The following is a 25,001-nucleotide window of genomic DNA, read 5'->3' as shown; positions in this document are numbered from 1 at the left end:
ATAGCTTCCAATACTCTACTCAGCAAACTGGATGCAGTTTATCACAGTGCCATCCGTTTTGTTACTAAAGCACCTTATACCACCCACCACTGTGACCTGTATGCTCTAGTCGGCTACATATTTGTCGCCAGACCCACTGGCTCCAGGTCATCTACAAGTCCATGCTAGGTAAAGCTCCGCTTTATCTCAGTTCACTGGTCACGATGGCAACACCCACCCGTAGCACGCGCTCCAGCAGGTGTATCTCACTGATCATCGCTAAAGCCAACACCTCATTTGGCCGCCTTTCGTTCCAGTTCTCTGCTGCCTGTGACTGGAACGAATTGCAAAAATCGCTGAAGTTGGAGACTTTTATCTCCCTCACCAACTTCAAAATGCTATCTGAGCAGCTAACCGATCGCTGCAGCTGTACATAGTCTATCGGTAAATAGCCCACCCAATTTTACCTACCTCATCCCCATACTGTTTATATTTATTTACTTTTCTGCTCTTTTGCACACCTGTACATGACCATCTGATCATTTATCACTCCAGTGTTGATCTGCAAAATTGTAATTATTCGCCTTTTTTTCTACTGTGTTATTGACTTGTTAATTGTTTACTCCATGTGTAACTCTGTGTTGTCTGTTCACACTGCTATGCTTTATCTTGGCCAGGTCGCAGTTGCAAATGAGAACTTGTTCTCAACTAGCCTACCTGGTTAAATAAAGGTGAAATAAAAATAATAAAATAAAAACCCTAGACCCACACCAATTTGCATACCGCTCAAACAGATCCACAGATGATGCAATCTCTATTGCACTCCACACTACCCTTTCCCACCTGGACAAAATGAACACCTATGTGAGAATGCTATTCAATGACTCCAGCTCAATGTTCAAAACCATAGTGCCCTCAAAGCTCATCACTAAGCTAAGGATTATAAGGGAATTCCGCCCTATGTGCACACAAGTGACCACAGGAAACTTATTTTATCAGAGGTTAGTTTGTTTAATAAGGATTGCAAGCCAGACTGCAACCTGGAGTATACACTTACAGTAGTTTGCAAGTAACACACAGTACAAAAGATGATGTTCTCCCTTTTTATCTCCTACAGAGGTTCACCCCGCCCAGGGTGATGTCCCTTAACTTTTATACCATATAAGCTCATAATTAATAGTTTCTAATACAAAGATGTCTCTGCTAGGTGGAGTTCAGTTTATTGTTATTTGCAGTTAGTTTCCCAGTCCTTCTTCCTCCTATTCCTATCATGTGCTAGCAGAGGTAAGACTGGAACATAGTATCAACAGGAACTGAAAGTATAGTTTCAACACACAGACATCCGACTTTTGTACAGTTGACCTCTTCATGTACTTGCAAAGTCTCTAACACTGATTCTTAATCTCAAGCAAAACATTAATCATTGTACTTTTGTAATTACAGGTGTTCCTATAATGTACAGATATTTTATAATTCCTGGGACTAAACACCTCCCTCTGCAACTGGATCCTGGACTTCCTGATGGGCCGCCCCCAGGTGGTGAGGGTAGATAGCAACACATCTGCCACGCTGATCCTCAACACTGGAGCCCCTCAGGGGTGCGTGCTCAGTCCCATCCTGTACTCCCTGTTTTCCCACGACTGCATGGCCAGGCACAACTCCAACACCATCATTAAGTTTGCAGAGGACACAAAAGCCCTGTATCAAATGCAACCCTAGACTGCCATGACCACCTCTCATCTCCCCAAGAGAGCCCTTTAGCATTCAGTCCTCCTGTCTTTTTCCCTTTCATCTTTAGCATCTTTAGTGTTCCTTTTCATTTACATTGCAGTGAGGGAAGGACAGTGGGTCTCTCTGATCTGATATAGCCAGGAGGGAGAGTCAGGAGAAACCTGAGGGAAGACCTGAGCCCCCCCCTCCACTTCACAACTTTTGGGTTGATTCTTAAGAGTCTACAAATGTTTAAATTACTGAAGGAAATTAAGAGGTAGTTTGCTTTAGGAATTTCCTGGGAAATCATTGTATTCCTCTCCCACCCTATAGTCAAAAATATGAGAGAGAGGATAGGGATGGGATTGGGTCTTGGAAGGTCAAATGTGATGATAGCTGGAGAACATCAAAGTCAGGTATAGCACTTACTCAAGTTCTAGAGAACCTGCATGCATTCAGTGAGTCAGTCACTTTTACAAACTAAGACCTAAGAAATTCATGCCAAACCATATTCCAAACCGTGGTGTTTTTTTCTTTGCATGACTTGATTTACCACAGTGTGTGCTGTGCTGGAGAACATTGTATTTTACTGAACAATTCCCCACCTCTCAAATGCTTCACTGTTCAGACATTGTCCCTTGAGGCATTGAGAAAATAATAATCTGTGCTATTTCCACCCAGAACAGTTAGCTTCAGTCAAAGAAAAAACACAATAGTGCACAGGAGTACTGATAGTGGAATGAGAGACAGGGAGGACACTAGGAGTGTGTAGCTGCTTCTGATCCTGCATATCGTGGCTTCTCTCTGTCTAGCTAATTAGAATACAAACACACCCATTTCTCACCCTCCTGGCAGCATCGAATTGGCCACTTTGAACCATGTGACACGACGCTGATCGAGCTCTCCTGTCTCCATTTGGAACAATACAGCTGATTAATAAATGTATGCAAAGAGGCACTGCGGGTAAATGAGGGTAGGTTTTCTGTGACAGCACTTTAACCTTATTCAACTCAACCTGCCATGGTTACAACCGTCTTGTCTCACCACCCCTCCATAGTGCTGCTTCGTTACTCTGCTTTTCTGCAACTCCTGTTTTTCTTACGCCAAACAGCCATGGTGAACTGACAGACACAAACTATTAAGGTGGTCATTTGGATCCTGGAGGCTATTCTAGCAAGTATCAAGAAGTTAACCCTGGCCTAGCCACTTGTCCCCCCTGGTTAGCCTGCTTATAGGGTAGAGAATGAATGCTGTTGCTGGAGGACTTTGGAGGGTTGGCCTGGAAGTTGGCTTAGGGATCCAGATAGAAAAGAGCCTCTCAAGGAGAGGGAAGGTTTTGGAGATACCTAGGAATCATGCAGAAGCAGGACACATGTGCCATTTTCTTTGAGGCCTACTGAACACCTGTAAAGATATTTTATCCTGGTTCTAAAATGTTTAGGATGCCACCCTGATTTCTGCTTTGATAATCGACAAAAGTGACCTCTGTGCTGCCCATTAAATCCCCAACCCCCTAACTCATGAATAATGTATCCAGTTCAGGCCTGCCGTCCCTGCATTGATGGTTGGTGTCCCTGCAGAGCACAGGAGGTTGGTGGCACCTTAATAATTGGGGAGAACAGGCTTGTGGTAAAGGCTGGAGCGGAATGGGTGGAATGGTATCAAATACATCAAACACATGGTTTGAAATGAAACCAAAGGCCAATGAAGTGAGCCAAGCATTCACCTTGTAAAAGAGCTTGCAACAGCTGCAACCAGCATGGGGCTCACTGTTCATCTGCCTCAGAAAATGTTAGCATGAAGAAATAAGGATGTTCAAAATATTGCAAAACGTTGGTTTGTTGCTTTGCGTCTGTCTTTATGTTTCTGCTGGCATTCATGCTATAACTCAGTGGTTCCGAAACTTTTTATAGTCCCGTACCCTTTCAAACATTCAAACTCCAGCTGCGTACCCCCCTCTAACACCAGGGTCAGCACACTCTCAAATGTTGTTTTTTTGCCATCATTGTAAGCCATAAACATAAGAATGAGGGTGAGTTTTTGTTACAACCCGGCTCGTGGGAAGTGACAAAGAGCTCTTATAGGACCAGGGCACAAATTATAATATAATAATAATCAATAATGTTGCTCTTTATTTTGCCTTCCTACATATAAAAACGTATTCATTCATCAAAAATTGTGAATACCTTACCACAGGTTAATGAGAAAGGTGTGCTTGAAAGGATGCACATAACTCTGCAACGTTGGGTTGTATTGGAGAGAGTCTCAGTCTTAAATCATTTTCCACACACAGTCTGTGCCTGTATTTAGTTTTCATGCTAGTGAGGGACGAGAATCCACTCTCACATAGGTACGTGGTTGCAAAGGGTAGCAGTGTCTTAACAGCGTGATTTACCAAGGCAAGAAACTGAGCACAGCCCTATCCAGAAATCTGGCAGTGGCTTCTGACTAAATTCAATTTTCACAGAACTGCTTGTTGCAATTTCGATGAGGCTCTCTTGCTCAGATATTGGTAAGTGGACTGGAGGCAGGGCATGAAAGGGACAATGAATCCAGTTGTTTGTGTCGTCCGTTTTGAGAAAGTACCTGCATAATTGCACACTCAGGTGCTTCGCTATTTATCACATTTGACATTGTCCGTAAGCTTGAGTTCATTTGCACACACAAAATCATACAATGATGGAAAGACCTGTGTGTTGTCCTTGTTAATGCAGACAGAGAAGAGCTCCAACTTCTTAATCATAGCCTCAGTTTTGTCCTGCACATTGAATATAGTTGCGGAGAGTCCCTGTAATCCTAGATTCAGATCATTTAGGCGAGAAAAAACATCTGTTTGAAAATGTGAAGAATTTGTTTATTTTTTTAATCAAATATTTGTATTTTATTTATTTAAAAAAAATGTGAATCACATTTTTATTTGGCGTACCCACAATGGCGCCTTTGGGAATACCTGCTATAGCTTATGGCAGGGTTCCCCAACTGGCGGCCCACAGGACGAATTTGGTCCACGGGTGGTATTATTTTGTCCCCCAAGTTTTCAATAACAAAAAAACACAAAGAAAATAAATATATATATATATATATATATATATATATATATATATATATATATATTTAAAATATATATATATAAATATTGATATATTGTTGGACATAAAAACACTGGAAAAACATCAGGAAATCAGCTCCAAGTGATTTTCATTTAACAAATCTTTTCCCAATATTTGTCTATGGAGACTGTGCTCGATTTTATACACCTGTCAGCAACGGGTGTGGCTGAAATAGCCGAATCTACTAATTTGAAGGGGTGTCCACATACTTCTGTATATATAGTGTATGTACATGTAGGTTGGGGTAAAGTGACTATGCATAGAAAATAAACAGAGAGTAGCAGCAGCGTATGTTAAGAGTGTGAAGGAATGTGTGTGTGCGTGTGTCGGAGTGTCAGTGTAGTAAGTGTGAGTCTGTGGTTAGAGTCCAGTGAGTGTACATCGAGCCTGTGCAAGAGAGTCAGTGCAAAAAATAAGAATAAAAACAAATAAAATAAGGGGCTCAATGCCATTTTATTAACTGTTCAGCAGTCTTATGGCTTGGGGGTAGAAGCTGTTAAGGAGCATTTTGGTCCCAGACTTGGCGCTCCGGTACCGCTTGCCGTGCGATAGCAGAGAGAAAAGTCTATGACTTGGGTAGCTGGAGTCCTTGACAATTTTTAGGGCCTTGCTCTGACACTGCCTGGTATAGAGGTCCTGGATGGCACGGAGCTCACCCCCAGGGAGTTGCCATACCCAACGGTGATACAGCCAGTCAAGATGCTGTCAAAGGTGCACGATGTGAATGGGGGCGTGCTCGGCTCTCTTTCTCCTATAGTCCACAATCAGCTCCTTTGACTTGCTTACGTTGAGGGAGAGGTTGTTGTCTTAGTCCTGCATTGACGCTTTTGCCTGTTTTATGGTTCGTAGGAGGGCGTTGCGGGATTTCTTATAAGTATCCGGATTACTGTCTCACTCCTTTAAAGCCTTTAGCTCAGTGCGGATTTGGCCTGTAATCCATGGCTTCTGGTATGTATGTACAGTCACTGTGGGGACGAGGTCGCCTGTGACTGATATGGATAAACTCCTCAATGCCATCGGATGAATCGCGGAACATATTCCAGTCTGTGCTAGAGAAAGAGTCCTGTAGCTTAGCATCCACATCTTCGGACCACTTCCGTACTGAGCACGTCACTGGTACTTCCTGTTTGAGTTTTTGCTTTTAAGCTGGAATCAAGAGGATAGAGTTATGGTCAGATTTGCCAAATGGAGGGTGAAGGAGAGCTTTGTATGTGTCTCTGTGTGTCGAGTAAAGGTGATCTAGAGTTGTTTAGCCTCTATTTGCACAGGTGACATGCTGGTAGAAAGGAGGTAAAACGTATTTCAGTTTTTCTGTATTAAAATCACCGGCCACTAGGAGCGCAGCCTCTGGATGACCATTTTCCTGTTTGCTTATGGCCCTATACTTTTCATTAAGTGCAGACTTAGTTCCAGCGTCGGTTTGGGACGGTAAAAAGACAGCTACAAAGAATATAGATGAAAATTATCTTGGGAAATAGTATGATCTACAGACACATGTATTCTAACTCAGGCGAGCAGAACCTTGAGACTTCCTTAATATAGAAAAAACAGCTAGATGTATATTATCCACGTCCTTGTTCAGCCAGGACATAGTAAGATGGCGCCGGAGCAGAAGGCAGACGTTTTACGTGCCCCCAACCGATTGTGTTTTCTTTGTTTGTTTATCTGTGTTGTTTGTAACTTATCTGTTTGTAACTTATTTTCTTCTTTCATGACTCTGACGAGCCCGAGGCGGAGGATATACGGCTCCCTCGGGAACAGGCCCCGACCCCAGTGATCTGCATGAAGAGGAGGCGGAGAAAGAGAGGCTGGAGAGCGGGCTGCCTTCTGAGAAGTCGGAGACGATCGAATAAACCCCCACTTCCCCTCAATTCTGCTAGCAAACATGCAATATTTGGACAATTAACTGGACGAGTTACTGGGGAGAATAAACTACCAACGGGACATTAAAAACTGTAACATCTTATGCTTCACGGAGTCGTGGCTGAACGACGACAATATCAACATACAGCTGGCTGGCTATATGATGTACCGGCAGGATAGAACAGCGGCGTCTGGTAAGACAAGGGGCTTATGTATTTTTGTAAATAACAGCTGCAGACTACACTACCTGCCGAGAAAGTTTTCATCTATATTCTTTGCAGCTGTTTGCATACCACCACAGTCAGAGGCTTGCACTAAGATAGCATTGAATGAGCTGTATTCCGCCATAAGCAAACAAGAAAACGCTCACCTAGAGGCAGCGCTCCTACTAACAGGTGACTTTAATGCAGGGAAACTTAAATCAGTTTTACCAAATTTCTATCAGCATGTTAAATGTGCAACCAGAGGGAAAAGAACTCTGGACCACCTATACTCCTTACAAAGAGATGCATACAAAGCTCTCCCTTGCCCTTTATTTGGCAAATCTGAACATAATTCCATCCTCCTGATTCCTGATTACAAGCTAAAATGAAAGCAGGAAGCACCAGTGACTAGATATAAAAAAAAGTGGTCAGGTGAAGCAGATGCTAAGCTACAGGATTGTTTTGCTAGCGCAGACTGGAATATGTTCTCTGATTCCTCCAATGGCACTGAGGAGTACACCACATCTGTCATTGGCTTCATCAATAAGTGCATCGATGACGTCGTCCCCACAGTGACCGTACGTACATACCCCAACCAGAAGCCATGGATTACAGTCAACATCCACAGCTAAAGGCTAGAGCTGCCGCATTCAAGGAGCAGGACCCTAACCCGGAAGCTTATAAGAAATCCCGCTATGCCCTGTGACGAACCATCAAACAGGCAAAGCGTCAATACAGGACTAAGACGAGTCGTACTACACCAGCTCTGACGCTCGTCGGATGTGGCAGGGCCTGCAAACCATTACAGACTACAATGGGAAGCACAGCCGAGAGCTGACCAGTGACAGGAGTCTACCTGACGAGCTAAACTACTTCTATGCTCACTTCGAGGTAAATAACAGTGAAACATGCATGAGAGCACCAGCTGTACTAGAAGACTGTGTGATCACGCTCTCCTCAGCCGATGTGAGTAAGACCTTTAGACATGTCAACATTCACAAGGCCGCAGGACCAGACGGATTACCAGGATGTGTACTGCGAGCATGCGCTGAACAACTAGCAAGTGTCTTCACTGACATTTTCAACATCTCCTTGTCCGAGTCTGTAATACCAACATGTTTAAGGAGACCACCATAGTGCCTGTGCCCAGGAATACTAAGGTAACCTGCCTAAATCACTACCGACCCGTAGCACGTCTGTAGCCATGAACGTCTGTAGCCAGTCTCTATTGCACTCCACACTGCCCTTTCCCACCTGGACAAAAGGAACACTTATGTGAGAATGCTATTCATTGACTACAGCTCAGCGTTCAACACCATAGTGCCCTCAAAGCTCATCAGTAAGCTAAGGACCCTGGGACTAAACACCTCCCTCTGCAACTGGATCCTGTACTTCCTGACGGGCCGCCCCCAGGTGGTAAGGGTAGGTAACAACACATTTGCCACGCTGATCCTTAATACAGGGGCCCCTCAGGGGTGCGTGCTCAGCCCCCTCCTGTACTCCCTGTTCACTCATGACTGCAGGCCAGAAACGACTCCAACACCATCATTAAATTTGCCGATGACACAACAGTGGAAGGCCTGATCACCGACGACAACGAGACAGCCTATAGGGAGGAGGTCAGAGACCTGGCCGTGTGGTGCCAGGACAACAACCTATCCCTCAACGTGATCAAGACAAGGAGATGATTGTGGACTACAGGAAAAGGAGGACCGAGCACGCCCCCATTCTCATTGACGGGGCTGCAGTGGAGCAGGTTGAGAGATTCAAGTTCCTTGATGTCCACATCACCAACAAACTAACATGGTCCAAACACACCATGACAGTCATGAAGTGGGCATGCCAAAACAGAAAAGATTTGGCATGTGTTCTCAGATCCTCAAAAGGTTCTACAGCTGCACCATCGAGAGCATCCTGTCTGGTTGCATCACTGCCTGGTATGGCAACTGCTCGTCTTCCAACCTACAGAGGGTACTGTGAACGGCCCACTATATCACTTGGGCCAAGCTTCATGCCATCCAGGACCTATATACCAGGAGGTGTCAGAGGAAGGCCATAACAAATGTCAAAGACTCCAGCCACCCTAGTCATAGACTTTTCTCTCTGCTACCACATGGCAAGCGGTACCGGAGCGCTAAGTTTATGTCCAAGAGGCTTCTAAATAGCTTCTACCCCCAGGCCATGAGACTGCTGAACATCTAGTCAAATGGCTACCCAGACTATTTGCAAGCTTTAACTTCCTGACTGATATTTTGAGATGTTGCTTCAATTTATCCACATAATTTCCCTTCCTCATCTATTTTGTGAAGTGCACCAGTCCCTCTTGCAGCAAAGCATCCCTACAACATGATGCTGCTGGCCCCGTGCTTCACGGTTGGGATGGGGTTCTTCGGCTTGCAAGCCTCCCCCTTTTTCCTCCAAACATAACAATGGTCATTATGGCCAAACAGTTCTATTTTTGTTTCATCAGACCAGAGGACATTTCTCCAAAAAGTACAATATTTCTCCCCATGTGCAGTTGCAAACCGTAGTCTGGCTTTTTTATGGTGGTTTTGGAGCAGTGGCTTCTCCTTGCTTAGCGGCCTTTCAGGTTATGTTGATATAGGGACTCGTTTTACTGTGGATATAGATACTTTTGTACCTGTTTCATCCAGCATCTTCACAAGGTCCTTTGCTGTTGTTCTGGGATTGATTTGCACTTTTTGCATCGAAGTACGTTCATCTCTAGGAGCCAGAACGCGTCTCCTTCCTGAGCGGTATGGCGGATGCGTGGTCCCATGGTGTTTATACTTGCGTACTATTGTTTGTACAGATGAACGTGGTACCTTCAGGCATTTGTAAATTGCTCCCAAGGATGAACCAGACTTGTGGAGGTCTACAATTTATTTTCTGAGGTCCTGGCAGATTTATTTTGATTTTCCCATGATGTAAAGCAAAGAGGCACTGAGTTTGAAGGTAGGCCTTGAAATACATCCACAGGTACACCTCCAATTGACTCAAAATATGCAATTAGCCTATCAGAAGCCTCGAAAGCCATGACATCATTTTCAGGAATTTTCAAAGCTGTTTAAAGGCACAGTCAACTTAGTGTATGTCAACCTCTGAACCACTGGAATTGTGATAGAGTGAATTATAAGTGAAATAATCTGTCTGTAAATAATTGTTGGGAAAATTGCTTGTGTCATGCACAAAGTAGATGTCCTAACCGACTTGCCAAAACTATAGTTTGTTAACAAGAAATTAGTGGAGTGGTTGAAAAACAAGTTTTAATGACTCCAACCTAAGTGTATGTAAACTTCCGACTTCAACTGTACATGTACATACTACCTCAACTAACCAGTGACTGGTTACAGAGCACATTGATTCTGTACCGGTTATTTTTTTACTGCTGCTCTTTAATTACTTGTTACTTTTATCTCTTATTCTTATCCGTATTTTTTTAAACTGCACTGTTGGTTAGGGGCTCGTAAGTAAGCATTTCACTGTAAGGTCTACTACACCTGTTGTATATGGCTAATAACATTTGATTTGATTTGATTTGACTCCGAGGAGCATAGTATATTACCCCCAAAAAAATCATAATAATGAAGGGGGAAAATGTTAATAGTCTGGGTAGCCATTTGATTAACTGTACAGAAGTCTTATGGCTTGGGGGTAGAAGCTGTTTAGGGGCATTTTGTTCCCCGACTTGGCACTCCAGTACCGCTTGCCGTGCAGAGAACAGTCTATGACTTGGGTGGCCTGGTATAGAGGTCCTGGAAGACATGGGTCCGGTTATGTCTAGCGAAAACCAAACACTGCATTCCACAGTAAGAACCTGATAACAACGATTAAGCATGGTGGTGGTAGTGTGATGGTTTGGGGATGCTTTGCTGCCTCAGGAAGTGGACGACTTGCCATTATTGAAAGATCCCTGAATGCTGCTCATGTATCAGAGAATTCTAAAGGAGAATGTCAGGCCATCTGTCCATGAGCTGAAACTGAAGCTGAAGCACAGCTGGGTCATGCAGCAAGATAATTATCCAAAACACGCAAGCAAGTCTCCATCAGAATGGCGGAAAACCAACAAATGTAAAGTTCTGGAATGGCCTAGTCGAAGTCCAGACCTAAACCTGATTGAGATGTTGTTGTAGCAGGACCTGAAAGGAGCAGTTTATGCTCAAAAACCAACAAATTACACTGTTAAAGCAGTTCTGCATGGAAGAGTGGGACAAAATTGCTCCACAGAGATATGAGAGAATGATCAACAACTACAGGAAGTGTTTGGTTGCAGTCATCGCAGCTAAAGGTGGCACAACCAGTTATAGAATGTAAGGTGGCAATTACTGTTTCACCCAGGGCCATTGTGTGTTCTATAACTATGATTATTATTCACTCAGGTTCCCTTTATATAATATTAGGTTTTGGTTGAAGGTCTGATAACGTTCAGTGTCAAAAATATGCAAAAATAGAGAAAATCAGAAAGGGGGCAAATAGATCTTTATTTGGTGTATTAAAAGTAATTATTGGTGCCATGATTGTCTTCATAACATTTTCTTATTTACATGAAGATTGACCATGAATATTGGGGGAATTTTGTGAGATCCGGTTTTCTGCTAAGAATGCCTGCATTACACCGGTCTGCCTTGAATGTCCGTGGCTTCAATGAGGTGGGGCAGTCGTTCTCCCCTGGTTAAATCCCTGGCCCTGCTTGCTCTATATTTTCCAGTTAGAGTTGTAGTGCCACAGTGACAGGCTGGTAAAAAAAAAAAAAACATCCTCCATCTCCCTGGTTGAACATCTGTCTCCATGGTACTGACTCCTCCATTGCTGGCTATGACACCTCCAGATGGAGAGCCCGGTGGGAGCTCTGAGGTATTACCGAGCAAGAGGACAGGAATCACACCTCTGGGTCTCTCACTTGTATTCCCTTGCCTGTTTTTGGTGGATCTGTCTCTATATCTACTGCAATCCCCTCCAAAGGCCCCATTGTGACTGTCAGGGTAAAGAAAATATACATATCAAATATTCTCTTTTTTAACATTGACGCTCAGTGTAAAGTTGAAACTGAAACAGTAATTAGTTGAAAATCTACAGTTGAAGTCGCAGGTTTACATACACTTAGGTTGGAGTCATTAAAACTTTTTTTTCAACCACTGCACAAATTTCTTGTTAACAAACTATAGTTTTGGCAAGTCGGTTAGGAAATCTACTTTGTGCATGACACAAGTAATTTTTCCAACAATTGTTTACAGACAGAATATTTGACTGTATCACAATTCCAGTGGGTCAGATATTTACATACACTAAGTTGACTGTGCCTTTAAACAGCTTTGAAAATTCCAGAAAATTATTTCATGGCTTTAGAAGCTTCTGATAGGCTAATTGACATAATTTGAGTAAATTTGAGGTGTACCTGTGGCCTACCTTCAAACTCAGTGCCTCTTTGCTTGACATCATGGGAAAATCAAAAGACGGTAGACCTTCACAAGTCTGGTTCATCCTTGGGAGCAATTTACAAACACCTGAAGGTACCACGTTCATCTGTACAAACAATAGTACACAAGTAGAAACACCATGGGACCACGCAGCCGTCATACCCCTCAGGAAGGAGACGTGTTCTGTCTCCTAGAGATGAACATACTGTGGTGCAAAAAATGCAAATCAATCCCAGAACAACAGCAAAGGACCTTGTGAAGATGCTGGAGGAAACAGGTACAAAAGTATCTATATTCACAGTAAAACGAGTCCTATATCGACATAACCTATAAGACCGCTCAGCAAGGAAGAAGCCACTGCTCCAAAACCGCCAAAAAAAAGCCAGACTATGGTTTGCAACTGCACATGGGGACAAAGATTGTACTTTTTGGAGAAATGTCTTCTGGTCTGATGAAACAAAAATAGAACTGTTTGGCCATAATGACCATCGTTATGTTTGGAGGAGAAAGGGGGAGGCTTGCAAGCCAAAGAACACCATCCCAACCGTGAGGCACGGGGTGGCAGTATCATGTTGTGGGGGTGCTTTGCTGCAGGAGGGACTGGTGCACTTCACAAAATAGATGGCATTATGAGGAAAGAAAATGATGTGGATATATTGAAGCAACATCTCAAGACATCAGTCAGGAAGTAAAAGCTTGGTCGCAAATGGCTCTTCCAAATGGACAATGACCGCATATTTCCAAAGTTGTTGCAAAATGGCTTAAGGACAACAAAGTCAAGGTATTGGAGTGGACATCACAAAACCCTGACCTCAATCCTATAGAAAATTTGTTGGCAGAACTGAGAAAGCATGTGCGAGCAAGGAGGCCTACAAACATGACTCAGTTACACCAGCTCTGTCAGGAGGAATGGGCCAAAATTCACCCAAATTAATGTGGGAAGCTTGTGGAAGGCTACCCAAAACATTTGACCCAAGTTAAACAATTTAAAGGCAATGCTACCAAATACTAATTGAGTGTATGTGAACTTCTGACCCACTGGGAATGTGATGAAAGAAATAAAAGCTTAAATAAATCATTCTCTCTACTATTATTCTGACATTTCACATTCCTAAAATAAAGTGGTGATCCTAACTGACCTAAGACAGGGAATTTTTACTAGAATTGAATGGCAGGAACTGTGAAAAACTGCATTTTAATGTATTTGGTTAAGGTGTATGTAAACTTCAGACTTCAACTGTACATCCAAATCTCCATATTAAATGCCAACCTATTGCGTAACAGCAGCAACAAAATTACGCCATGGCTTGACATTTGAATTACGCCATGTGGTGCCGTATCTTAGCTGTTAATGAAACTCTGAAAAGGTTAAACTAAAATGTAAGTTAAGGCATTAATTCTGAATGGCCAAAGTTAGGATCAAGATTAGGGATAGGGTTAAACATAAGGCTCGCACACATCCCACTGAATGTGGAGATAGCTTTCATCTGCTGATCATTCAGCACGCTGTGTTTTAGGGACCACCGCTGTAGACGTCTGGCTGCCGATTCTACAAGTAAAATCGGTGCACACTCGGTTCACAAATTAAGTTCAGAAGTGCTAAATACTCTCAGCCAGCAAACGCTATTGGTGTTTCTGAGCCCTTAAGTTTAGGCATGAATTCAGAGTGGTTAAGTTAAGGGTTAAGGTTTGATAAAGGCTTGAGGAGCGGTTGGTCAAAAACATGTATTTTAGTTTCAAAATGGACTTAATAGTGTAAATATTGTAAATAGGAGAATCAAAATATAGTTCAGGTGCATCCTGTTTCCATTGATCAACCTTGAGATGTTTCTACAACTTGATTTGAGTACACCTGCGGTAAATTCAATTGATTGGACATGATTTGAAAAGGCACACACCTGTCTACATAAGGTCCCAAAGTTGACAGTGCATTTCCGAGCAAAAACCAAGCCATGAGGTCAAAGGAATTGTCCGTAGACCTCCAAGACAGGATTGTGTCGAGGCACCGATCTGGGGAAGTGTACAAACCCATTTCTGCAGCATTGAAAGTCCCCAAGAACACAGTGGCCTCCATCATTCTTAAATGGAAGAAGTTTGGAAACACCAAGACTTCTTCCTAGAGCTGGCTACCCGGCCAAACTGAGCAACCGGTGGAGAAGGGCCTTGGTCAGGGAGGTGACCAAGAACCCAATGGTCACTCGGACAGAGCTCCAAAGCTCCTTTGTGGAGATAGGAGAACCTTCCAGAAGGACAACCATCTCTGCAGCACTCCACCAATCAGGCCTTTATGATAGAGTGGCCAGATGGAAGCCACTCCTCAGTAAAAGGCACATGACAGCCCGCTTGGAGTAGGCCAAAAGAAACCTATAGGACTCTCAGACCATGAGAAACAAGATTCTCTGGTCTGATTTAAGGACCTCAGACTGGTGCAATATATAATATGTCAAAGTTGTTTCCAACTAATTATTTGCCTACTTTAGCAATGTCATCACATTTCCATGCCACTCTGTCATTTAGAGGAAACAGTCACATTAGCCTCTGAAGTGTAACCCATGTCTAGGGCACAAATAAATATTGGATGGAGCTATGATGGTACTATCTAACTTATGTCTGACTACAACAGTGTACGAACTAGCAGCAACAAACTTATACCAACCAACAAACTCAAACCAACCAAGGGACATACCAAAACATGTCACAGTTGGTTGCATAGTGAAACTGCGTCATTGCCTGAATCAAATCCAATCTGGAGTCAGCCAGTCTACATCTGTAAAGAATAGAATTAGCTTCCAACTGAGATTATACTATTTGTCTTGTTATGTTTATAATTGAGGGATGATGACAATCACTGTTTTTCTGTTAGACAAAGTTTGTTCCAAACTGATCCCCAGGTTATGAACATATGCCGGGACCTACCAGAAGAAGCAAAAGTGGGTATCATAACATGTCCAGAAATGTGATTGCAATGGTTTAGCAACCTCCAAAAATGATTTCATTCCAAGATGATAAGGGAGTATAAGCCAATTGGGTATGGTGAAGATGACCACAGATGGTATCCTGTCATGGCTGCCAGCATCTCTTCAGGAGCAAGTCAAAGTAGTTCAAATCAGTCGGTGCAATTCCCATAAAAAAATTTTAAAAATTGTGCCTGGGATTGAACATGCAACCCTCAGAGCCAGAGTCTGTGGCTGGTTCAAGTGCTTAAATTAAGGGTTAAAACCTCTAAAAGTCTAAGCCTTTGCGGGGGTTCTACTAAGCTAACATATGGAATTGTTTTAACATGGTCATAGCATGGATCATTTAGCTATTTGATTTGGAATTTTATGTCCCCTGTAGATATTTTAAAAAATATATATATAATATTGAATTTGACCTTTACTACTACTGTATAGCCCATAGAAATTATTTGAATAACACATTCCTAGAGCAAAGTGAATACCATCTTGTTCGTTAGAATCTCATCTTTACATAGAGTGGTCATATTAGTTTGTAGGCCAAACTGTTCGGACACTACAGACATTTTCGTGAGAAGGACGATTTTCGGGATGTCTCATGGTCTGACAAACACCGCTGTAGCTCGGCCAACTTCCACCACAGATGCGGTAGGCCAGCATAGGAGGATGTGGTGGATTGAGATGCAACCCATATATCTATTTTAAACTGAGGGATTTTGATGGGTTTAAAAAAAGACATATTACAGTTGTGTCAATAACCTTTAAAGGATTAAGGTTTGGGAAAGGCTTAAAACAAAAACCAGTGCCTAGCATTAGGTTATAACACCCATCCACCATCTCCCATCCACAACACCCTAGCAAGCCTCAAGCCTACTATAAGGTAATAGGCGCTCACGTTGCCTCTAGTGGATGATATAGCTTCCTCGTTTTGCCTGGTCAAAGCGTGATCTGCTACCTGCTACCAGAATCGGCATCTCCTGGCATATTCCAGAAGAGAATGAGATGAAAATATATCTATTACTAATGCCAATTGTTAGAAGAGAACGTAAAAACTCATGTAGATGTATTTCAAATCCTCAGGCTTGCCTGCTAACTAGCTGTTCAAACAGTCTGAAGAGGGAAATAGGGAAAGAGAGCTTGAAAAGAGAGAGACAATGAGGGGGGAGAAGATGGCATGGGTTGTGGGAGGCTGGAGGCAATGAGGCAGATATGCCTTTTAATGAAATTATCATCATCTAGCACGGGTTCCATCTTTGTTAACAATTAATGGTAACATTTTGAAATGAACTATGATGATTATCCACTTCAATTGTCTAACAAGCCATACAATATGTAGAGGGAAAAAAATCCCCTGCCATTTTTAGCCTCGAATATTAAAGGAAAAGAAAAAGAAGAGAGGGAGACCTGTAGTTGACTCTTCAAAGCCATTCTGGTGTCCTGACTGATTGACTAGAAGCCTTCGTGAATCCATTTGTGGGTGAACTTTGAATGAACCTCAGCTTTGGTGGAGAGGGCACTGACAGGCCAGTGCCTCTGGGGCAGGAACTGTGCAAACCTAACAACCAGTGCAAATATTGAGACTGCCTATACCATCCGGAGATGAATGAACAATTATAACAATCAAAGAGAAAGTGGCAAGTGCAAGTGAGAAACTGTGCTAATTGTTTGTGGATCTCAGGGCATATGTTTTACAATGGTAAATATGAAAATAAAAGCTTCCAAATGAAACACACACCCCCACCTTTATGTTATTGTTTAATAAACCATTACATTTATTTGTGGCTGCGCTGTCCACTCAGTAGTAGGACTGGGGCTGAATTTCGGCCTTAGCTGAGCACCTTTACATATGGATTTTCCTTTGCACTTCCTAATTTTCGCTATTTGTTTGGCATGGATATTTTAATAAAAACAGCCTTTATTCCAATGCGTTCGATTTATCCGTTGATTTATACTTTGGGGATTTTGTCAGTCAGCTGTTCATAGTGCTAATTGCTTTGTTTTTCAGATGCGCACGGATACTGGCGTTCTTCTTGCCATCTGTGGCCAGGAGAAGTAGACCATTTAGTTACCTTTATTATTTTCTATCGATATTTGTGGTCGAGAATATCACTAGACAACTAGCCTAGAGCTAGACACCAATGCGCATCTAATCCATCCAACAAGTAGGCCATACGTTAATGACAGAAGGCCTATAAGGTGACTTTCGATTTGAAGAGGTTTAACGTTCGGTTAGAAGCATGTGATTTTGCAATGGCATAGACCTACAATGTTTTGGATGTGTGTGCCCATGAGAACTGTTTTCACAGCGAAACGTGTATTAGAGGCATAGTTACACTTACAGGCGTAGTTACACTTACAGTGCATTTTCCCCCGAGATCTCCAAGATCCATAATTTGTACAGGCTTTAAATGCTATGTTCTATTTGAATTGTTGAATGCTTAAGAATTACAAATAGCCTAACACTGTCACAAATGTCCTTAACGTAAGGAAAGAAAGGTAGTATATTATGTAACAAGATCTGTGAAGACTCCAAGCATTAACTCGTGAATTATGGACAACTGATGAACTAGGGTGTAAGACATGTTTTGATTAAACTCGTGTATTATATTGAATGTAGGTTACCTGCTTGCGTGTGTTCACGTGTGTATAATTGCCTCGGTTTAGAGGGTAGGCTACCGGCGGTGGTGTCGTCTTAGTGGAAGGTAAACGCAAGTAAGCCCCGTTTACCCACCTTTTCAGAAAAATGCAGTGAAAGTATAGGGACCATTACTTCATGTATTTAATATACTTAATGTTTACCCAAGTGTTTTTTTTACCACTAGCCTACATCACTGGCTACCAGTAGGTCAATTTGAAGTTCGTGGTAATGCACATTTTAGCCTAGACTAGTAAATTGACCGTGTGTGTTAGGGTGACCATCACGTTTTTCCTGGGACAGTTTCAGACCCATTTCAGGTGTCCTGACTTTTCAGGCTACAACATTTTTTAATTTGTCAGCAAGATGAATCAATTAATTTAGGCCTAGTCAATGACAATTGCTGAATATCATTAGGCACACATTTTGGTGTTTTGTAACAGATGTATATTTACATTCATCAAATGGCTCGAATATACATGCAGTTTGGATGCTGGAATTATTTTGGAGTGGAAGAACATGCACAGGTAGCCTACTTTTTGACGTGATTTGTTTGACAATCAGATTAAAATATAATGACTGGTTGTGTTCATGCCACATTAAAAGATCGTTCATTTTGACCGTTGAAATTATATTTTTATTAGCCCCATAAACAATTTGGAAATCTGGTAACACTTCTAGTGTGAAACCTGGCGCCCTGCAATTTGTTGTCATGTTTAGAACCACTGGATGTATTCCGAGGTGTAGAGGTCATTAGTAGCCATCCCATGTGTGGTGAAAGACTTCTCGTGTCACATTATGCAAAGAAAAACGATGAGTAAAACTCAACTGCAAAGAGAGAGAACATTGTATATTAGTTGTAGTTTTATAATATATATATATAGAAATCAATAATACGAGATTGACAATCGTTGACAATCGATTCCTGATTTCCTGAGTAGCATAATTTAAAATAGTTTCACAAAACAGCGATATTTTTTACTTTCAAAATACTATTTGCATAAAAATAACACCAAGAAGAAGAACTATAGATGTATGTTTTTTTGCACCATATCCTGTATGGTGTATTTGTTCACTCACAAATATGGAAATCAGCACAAATACAGACGTACATTTTCAAAACAAATATTTCATTCATTTTATTTCTCTCATAATTAGTTAAATTATAAGTCGAATTTGTCTGAAAATACCATGTTTGAATAGTGCAAACATTACACTGAATTGTTTGCAGAAATTAGTGCGCCTTAATCCTACCTGTAAAACCTGAGTTATCCTTGAAAATGTGATAAGCAAAGTGCAGCACCCTGAGTGCGGTATTTCAAATATTATTTGTAAAATGATTGCTTTTGGGCTTCGAGCTTGGTGACACATCAGGAGAAGATGGGGTGATCTCTACCACATCATTAGCCGGTGCTGCGGTGTCTATAAAAACCGTGCCTGCTTTCTCACGCTTTTTCTGCTTCATCCTGCGGTTTTGGAACCAAATTTTAACTTGAGTTTCGTTGTGCTCTTCAGCGGCAATTTCCACTCGATCGGCCCTGGTTGTTGAAATGGAACTCCTTCTCGAGCTCTATCAGCTGCTTTGTGGTGAAGTTGGTGTGGATTACATTCTTTTGGCCAGGGACTCCATATTGTTAAACTGTAAAAGTGAATGAATGGATGAAGGAACTGATTCAATAAATGTAATTTTGAACGAAGAAATGAAAACAGGAATCAACTATGTAGACTTATTATGATTATGTGATGATTGTGAGCAGCCAAGCAAACAGTGCAGTTATAATTATACAGAAACACATTCTATATTTGATCATTTATATTACGCATCACGGTACATTTGTTTATGCACAAACATGGACAGCACACACATTGATTAGGCAGCGTCTCTGTTAAATGTCCTAAAAAAAAAAAAAATGGTAATGTTGTCTATAAATGAACTTTTGTCATGACAATGTTATTTCTGACCATGTCCTAGTAGTTAACCAACCTGTTTTACGGGATTCCTCTTAACTTTCATCCAGTCGAAAGTTTTTTAAGTTTGATCGGCAGAATCCTTATCACTACATTGGGAAGGAACTAATCTCGAGTAAATACTCTCCAAGTCTTCTTGCTGCCCCTGTTTCCCACTGCTAAAGTGAAGATACTAGCTGCTTGGTGCCGACCCTGGCCCACTGTTCCCCTCGTCCAGGGGGGGCATGTTCGTTCCCATGGCTGAAACAGGAATCACAGGCGACAGAATGAAACCTCGTTCTTTCTCATGATTGAGAGCGTATTGATGAAGTCCATAGTCCAAGTTGGGCCCTGTTGGCGAGCAGTACACAGAGTTTCCCGTTGTGCCAAACTGGAGATCTATATGATGTGGCTGATGCTGGCGGATAATGTGGCTCTAAGTCTTATGCTGAGGCACCGAAGAACCTGCCCATCGGACCCATAACTATCACTTGTTGCGCATGAATTGGAAGACGAGGACATGTAAACATTGTTTCAATTGTGGTATCCGGCCTTGGCATTGAATATGTTCGTCCCCCGGTATTACTTGTATAATCTAAGTAAGAGCTCATACTGTATTGTTATGGCAAAATTAATGATGACGGATAATTTATCTTCCCTGTGCCCTACAACCTAACCTTTAGGTTGTATGTCAAAGCTGTAAAACTGCCTACCAAAGCTCATATCACCTTAGTGACAGGCCATGTGACTCACTTTAGGTCAATGGCAAGGCACCTACAGCAGTTTGTCAAGTCGGGATCATCCCATCAAACGTTTCACATTTACATGACAAATGGTTGAATCAAACTCGCCCATCAATTTGATAAGAACGCGAACACGTAACAGAGCTTCTGCAAATACCTTCTGGTCAGACTGTGGGAGAATGATAAAGTCTTAAAAAAGTAAAGATTTAATTTCTCGATATTTTAGAGTTCGAAGCAATCGTGCTCGAAGTAGTCAATTAGCTGTGCTGTTTTACGAGTGTGCTAAGAAAAGGCCTATATAAGTTTAGTGAACTGAAATGTTCAATTGTCATTCATGAGGTTAACAAGATGATACAAGATTGGTGTATGATAGCCTACCATGCATCTTCCATGAAAATGATGTTCCCAATGTGTATGAGTAAAGCAGCTCGTGAATTATTTTATTAACTCGGCGTGTTTTACTGGCTGAGAGATAAGTTTAGAGATGAGTTTTGAATGCAATGATCAATCTTTACGCTCCTCTTCTAAACGCTTGACAGCTGATTCTTCAATTTGTTCAAGCGGGAACAAAGAAACGGCTAAATCATTGAGCCTTTTAGACTTTTAACCATTTATTTATTGCATACAATTTTCAGCAGACTACACTTCGTGTGGCCTATTTCATTTGACATATTTTAATACTTTTCATGTATTTTAAATTGAGTAGATTTATAGGTCGTTTTTTTGTGTCATAAATAAACACACAGGTGCTGTAGAACGTCTGAACAACACATGCATTTTATTCAACAATACGACAATTCTTCGTCAGCATATAGCCTACTTGATAGAGTATGTAAAAATATATCACAATTAAATAACATTTTGAGGAACATCGATTGATTCATCGGTCCCTCGAGCATAAGAGTCAGTCTGTCTGTAAACACTAAGCCCTATGATAAAAATTGTCAGTCTTACAGAATAAAAAATAAGAATTTCCCATAAATTAATTTAATAAATAGCCTATAAATAACACAAAATAACATTGTAATAAATGTGTTTCTAATATTCCAATGCATGCCTGCTCCAATTATAAAAGTACACCATGTCAAGTCCAGCACGAACACACAAGTGAGAAACGTTTTTGCCTTATATTGATTTAAATTTGAACTACATTTGATGTTTTACATTAACCTGTGGTTTCAGATAATTGGATAAGAAACCAAAATAATATAAATAGAGAACTGCCCAACAGGATCAATAGCCTGCAGGTGCTGCATGCATTTGGATATTGCGAGTAATGTGCCTTTGAGCAACAACAAAAAAGTTTAATAGCACAACCTGAAGTTTGGATTCCATCAAGTAATGAGTCAGTTTAAGAGCGTGTTTGATTCTTTCTTGGGAATAATTATGCCCCAACAGGTATGATGTGTTTGGATCACAGTGTAGGTTTATGTTGCCTTGATGTCATCTGTGCAGTATTATTACACAAGTTATTTATCTCATATGCAGTGAATGGCAAGTTCACGTCAACATAAACAGGGCCATCTTGAGCATTATGAATAAAATACTATCCTTGTCCTGCATACTGCATGGAGCATATTCTGGGGTTGTGTTGGTCTTTTTCTGTTTGGTTTTCATTGAGTTTGAATAGACTGGTGCACTAACATAATATTTTTGTTGAAGCTTCTTGAATGTAACTAAATGCAATCTACTTGAATCCCCCAAAGTAATTATTTATCATGAGAGGGCCATAAACAATAACTACTAATGCTACATACTCCAAGAAAGGTTCAAATATTACCTTTCTGGTAAAAAATAGTTATACATTGCTGAGGTGTAGTCACTTTTGAGAACAAGCTTAAGTACACAGTACAAATATCATAAAAGATGAAGGGATGAAATGTGAAAATATGAAACAGAATTTCCTATTCAACAAAACTGTATGAATAAGGCTTCACAAATGTTTCTAAATATAGTTTAATATATTTATAAAACAACTAACTATAAGATTTCACCTTCCTTATAGTAAAATACATATTTGTATATTTAGAGTTAGAGAAATGTGCATATTTTCTAAAGGTCTCTCTTTATCAAAACCTCTGCCCCCATTGCGGTGAATGTCTCAAAGAGCTCTAGCTTGGTTTACCGAACTCTTTAGGAGCTCGCCTTTCATCTCATATTTATTTTATCCATCCATGACAAACAGAAAGTGGTTTTATTTAAAATCTATGAATTATTTTAGATTACTGGCTATAAATCGATCTCTGAATGTGTGAAAACACTCTCTTCTTCTGCATAACGATGTAAGGATTCGATTCATATGTGGTGTTAGTGGCGTTGACATAGGGTTCAGCTCGGAGTAGATGGACAGTTGAAAGAGCAAATGAAATGGTAGGAGGGACATCCCAGCTTCAAGTGGAGTCAGATTTCAAATCCAGCTTCATACAGGCAGAAGATACATACTCCTGTTTCAGTGAGAAACAGGACTACCGTTCAATGCAAGCCGTTTCCACATATCGATTTATGAGCAAAAATGTTGGTCGGAAACCAGTACCAGAACCAAGCAGGTCCCCTAAACAGGGGATTTTACATCGAAGAGCTTTTAAAAGTGCAATATGCAGATATCGCTCCACCATTTCCTGGTTGCTAAACTTCTAATAGTTCCCCAAATTTCAGTTTATGTGACAAAACAAGCAATGCATAGTGTAGAGAATCATTGTACCGTCTAAACCACTGTGAAATATATAGTCAATGACCCAAAATATTGTATTTTCAGCTGTTTAAAGCTGGTGTACAAAACCTAATGTAAAATATGCAAAAACAAAACTTAAGAACGGGAAGCATAGAAATAGCACAAATTGAACAGATCTACTGCTTCTTAGACTTGCTGTCAATGAGAATGACAGATCAATAACTCCCATTTCTATGTGAATTTGGTCGGCCACCCAGAAAGTTACATATTGCAGCTTTAAAGATGGCGGGGAAACAGCGTCGTAATCAACATCATCATCACCCATTGCATTAATATAACCAAGACTGGTAAGAGCTTCTGGGCTACCTGATTAAGAGCACAGTCCTTTAACTTTTCATATTTCTTGTACTTTCTTGTACTTCTCAGATTTTGAAACCAAATCTTGATCTGCCTTTCCTTTAAATTGATTTGGTTAGGCATCTCCACGCGCCTAAGTTGGCACATGAAACGATTTAAGTGGAACGCCTCGAGCTCCACCAACTGTGCGCACCCTTTTTAGGCTGTAGTTGTTGGGCTTTCCTCTTTACCAGAGAGTTCTGCCGGGATAAAATTAAATGTAACAATCATAAATGGAATCTTATCAACATTATATTATATTACATTATATCAACATTTAAGCTTCAGTCGAAACTGGAAATAGGCTACAATTAGCCATCGCCTATTGGTCGTAATCACCTAATAATATTAGCATTTATCAAGCTTAAAAATGTATTATTTGTAAATAGGATTTTGCCTACTGTCCATCTGTTTGGCTACGCATTTGAATACACACCATATACTTTTACAGGTTTGTCTCTGTTGTTCTTTTTACAGATCTGCCTTGTTGACTCCTTCATCCATGGGAAGATGCTTTTGGTGAAGGTAGAATTTGAGTTAGGGTCACACTCCTTTGGGTGCTGTGAATGCTGTGATTTGTTGTTGCCATTTAACTGCGATGAGCAATCGAAATCCTTCAGGTTGCTCTGGCTCTCCAGGTGGGCCAAGGGCTTTATCGCACTCTAGCGACTTCTTGTGGCGGGCCGGGTGCCTGCAGGCTGACCACGGTCGTCAGGTGAACGGTGTTTCCTCTGACACATTGGTGCAGCTGACTTCCAGGTTAAGCTGGCGGGTGTTATTAAGAAGCGCTCTTTGGCGGGTCATGTTTCGGAGGAAACATGACTCGACCTACGTCTCCCATGCCCATTGGGGAAACCATAGGGGAGTCCGTTGGGGAGTTGCAGCGATGATACAATAAAAGGGAGGTGTTCCAATGCCTTCAATAAAATTGTCTTTCTTGTCCGTAGCTCTTCTTAACTGACTTGCCTAATTAAAAAATAAATAAGACTGCTAAATAGCCATAACATGATGCAGCCACCACCATGCTTGAAAATATGGAGAGTGGTACTCAGTGATGTGTTGGATTTGCCCCAAACATAATGTTTTTTTTAAATTCAGGATATAAAGTTCACAGCCATTAAACACCATTGGCCTCATGGTGAAATCCCTGAAGACTTTTCTTCCTCTCCAGCAACTGAGTTAGGAAGGATGCCAGTATCTTTGTAGTGTTTGTGTATTGATACACCATCCAAAGTATAATTAATAGTTAATAGCATAATTCACCATGCTCAAAGGGATTTTCAATGTCTGCTTTATTTTATTTTTTACCCATCTACCAATAGGTGCCCTTCTTTGCAAGACATTGGAACACCTCCCTGTACTTTGTGGTTGAA

The 25,001-nt window shown here is 41.3% G+C and overlaps 1 pseudogene; it reads right to left on the bottom strand.

The window, feature by feature from the left end:
- Nucleotides 1-21,794: 21,794 nt before the first annotated feature.
- On the bottom strand, nt 21,795-24,469 carry LOC110498767 (annotated as a pseudogene).
- Nucleotides 24,470-25,001: the final 532 nt, after the last annotated feature.

This window comes from Oncorhynchus mykiss, chromosome 20 (assembly GCF_013265735.2).
Source record: "Oncorhynchus mykiss isolate Arlee chromosome 20, USDA_OmykA_1.1, whole genome shotgun sequence".
NCBI lineage: Eukaryota > Metazoa > Chordata > Actinopteri > Salmoniformes > Salmonidae > Oncorhynchus > Oncorhynchus mykiss.
The sequence above is the reverse complement of the archived record's forward strand: the minus strand, read 5'-3'. Positions and strand labels throughout refer to the sequence as shown.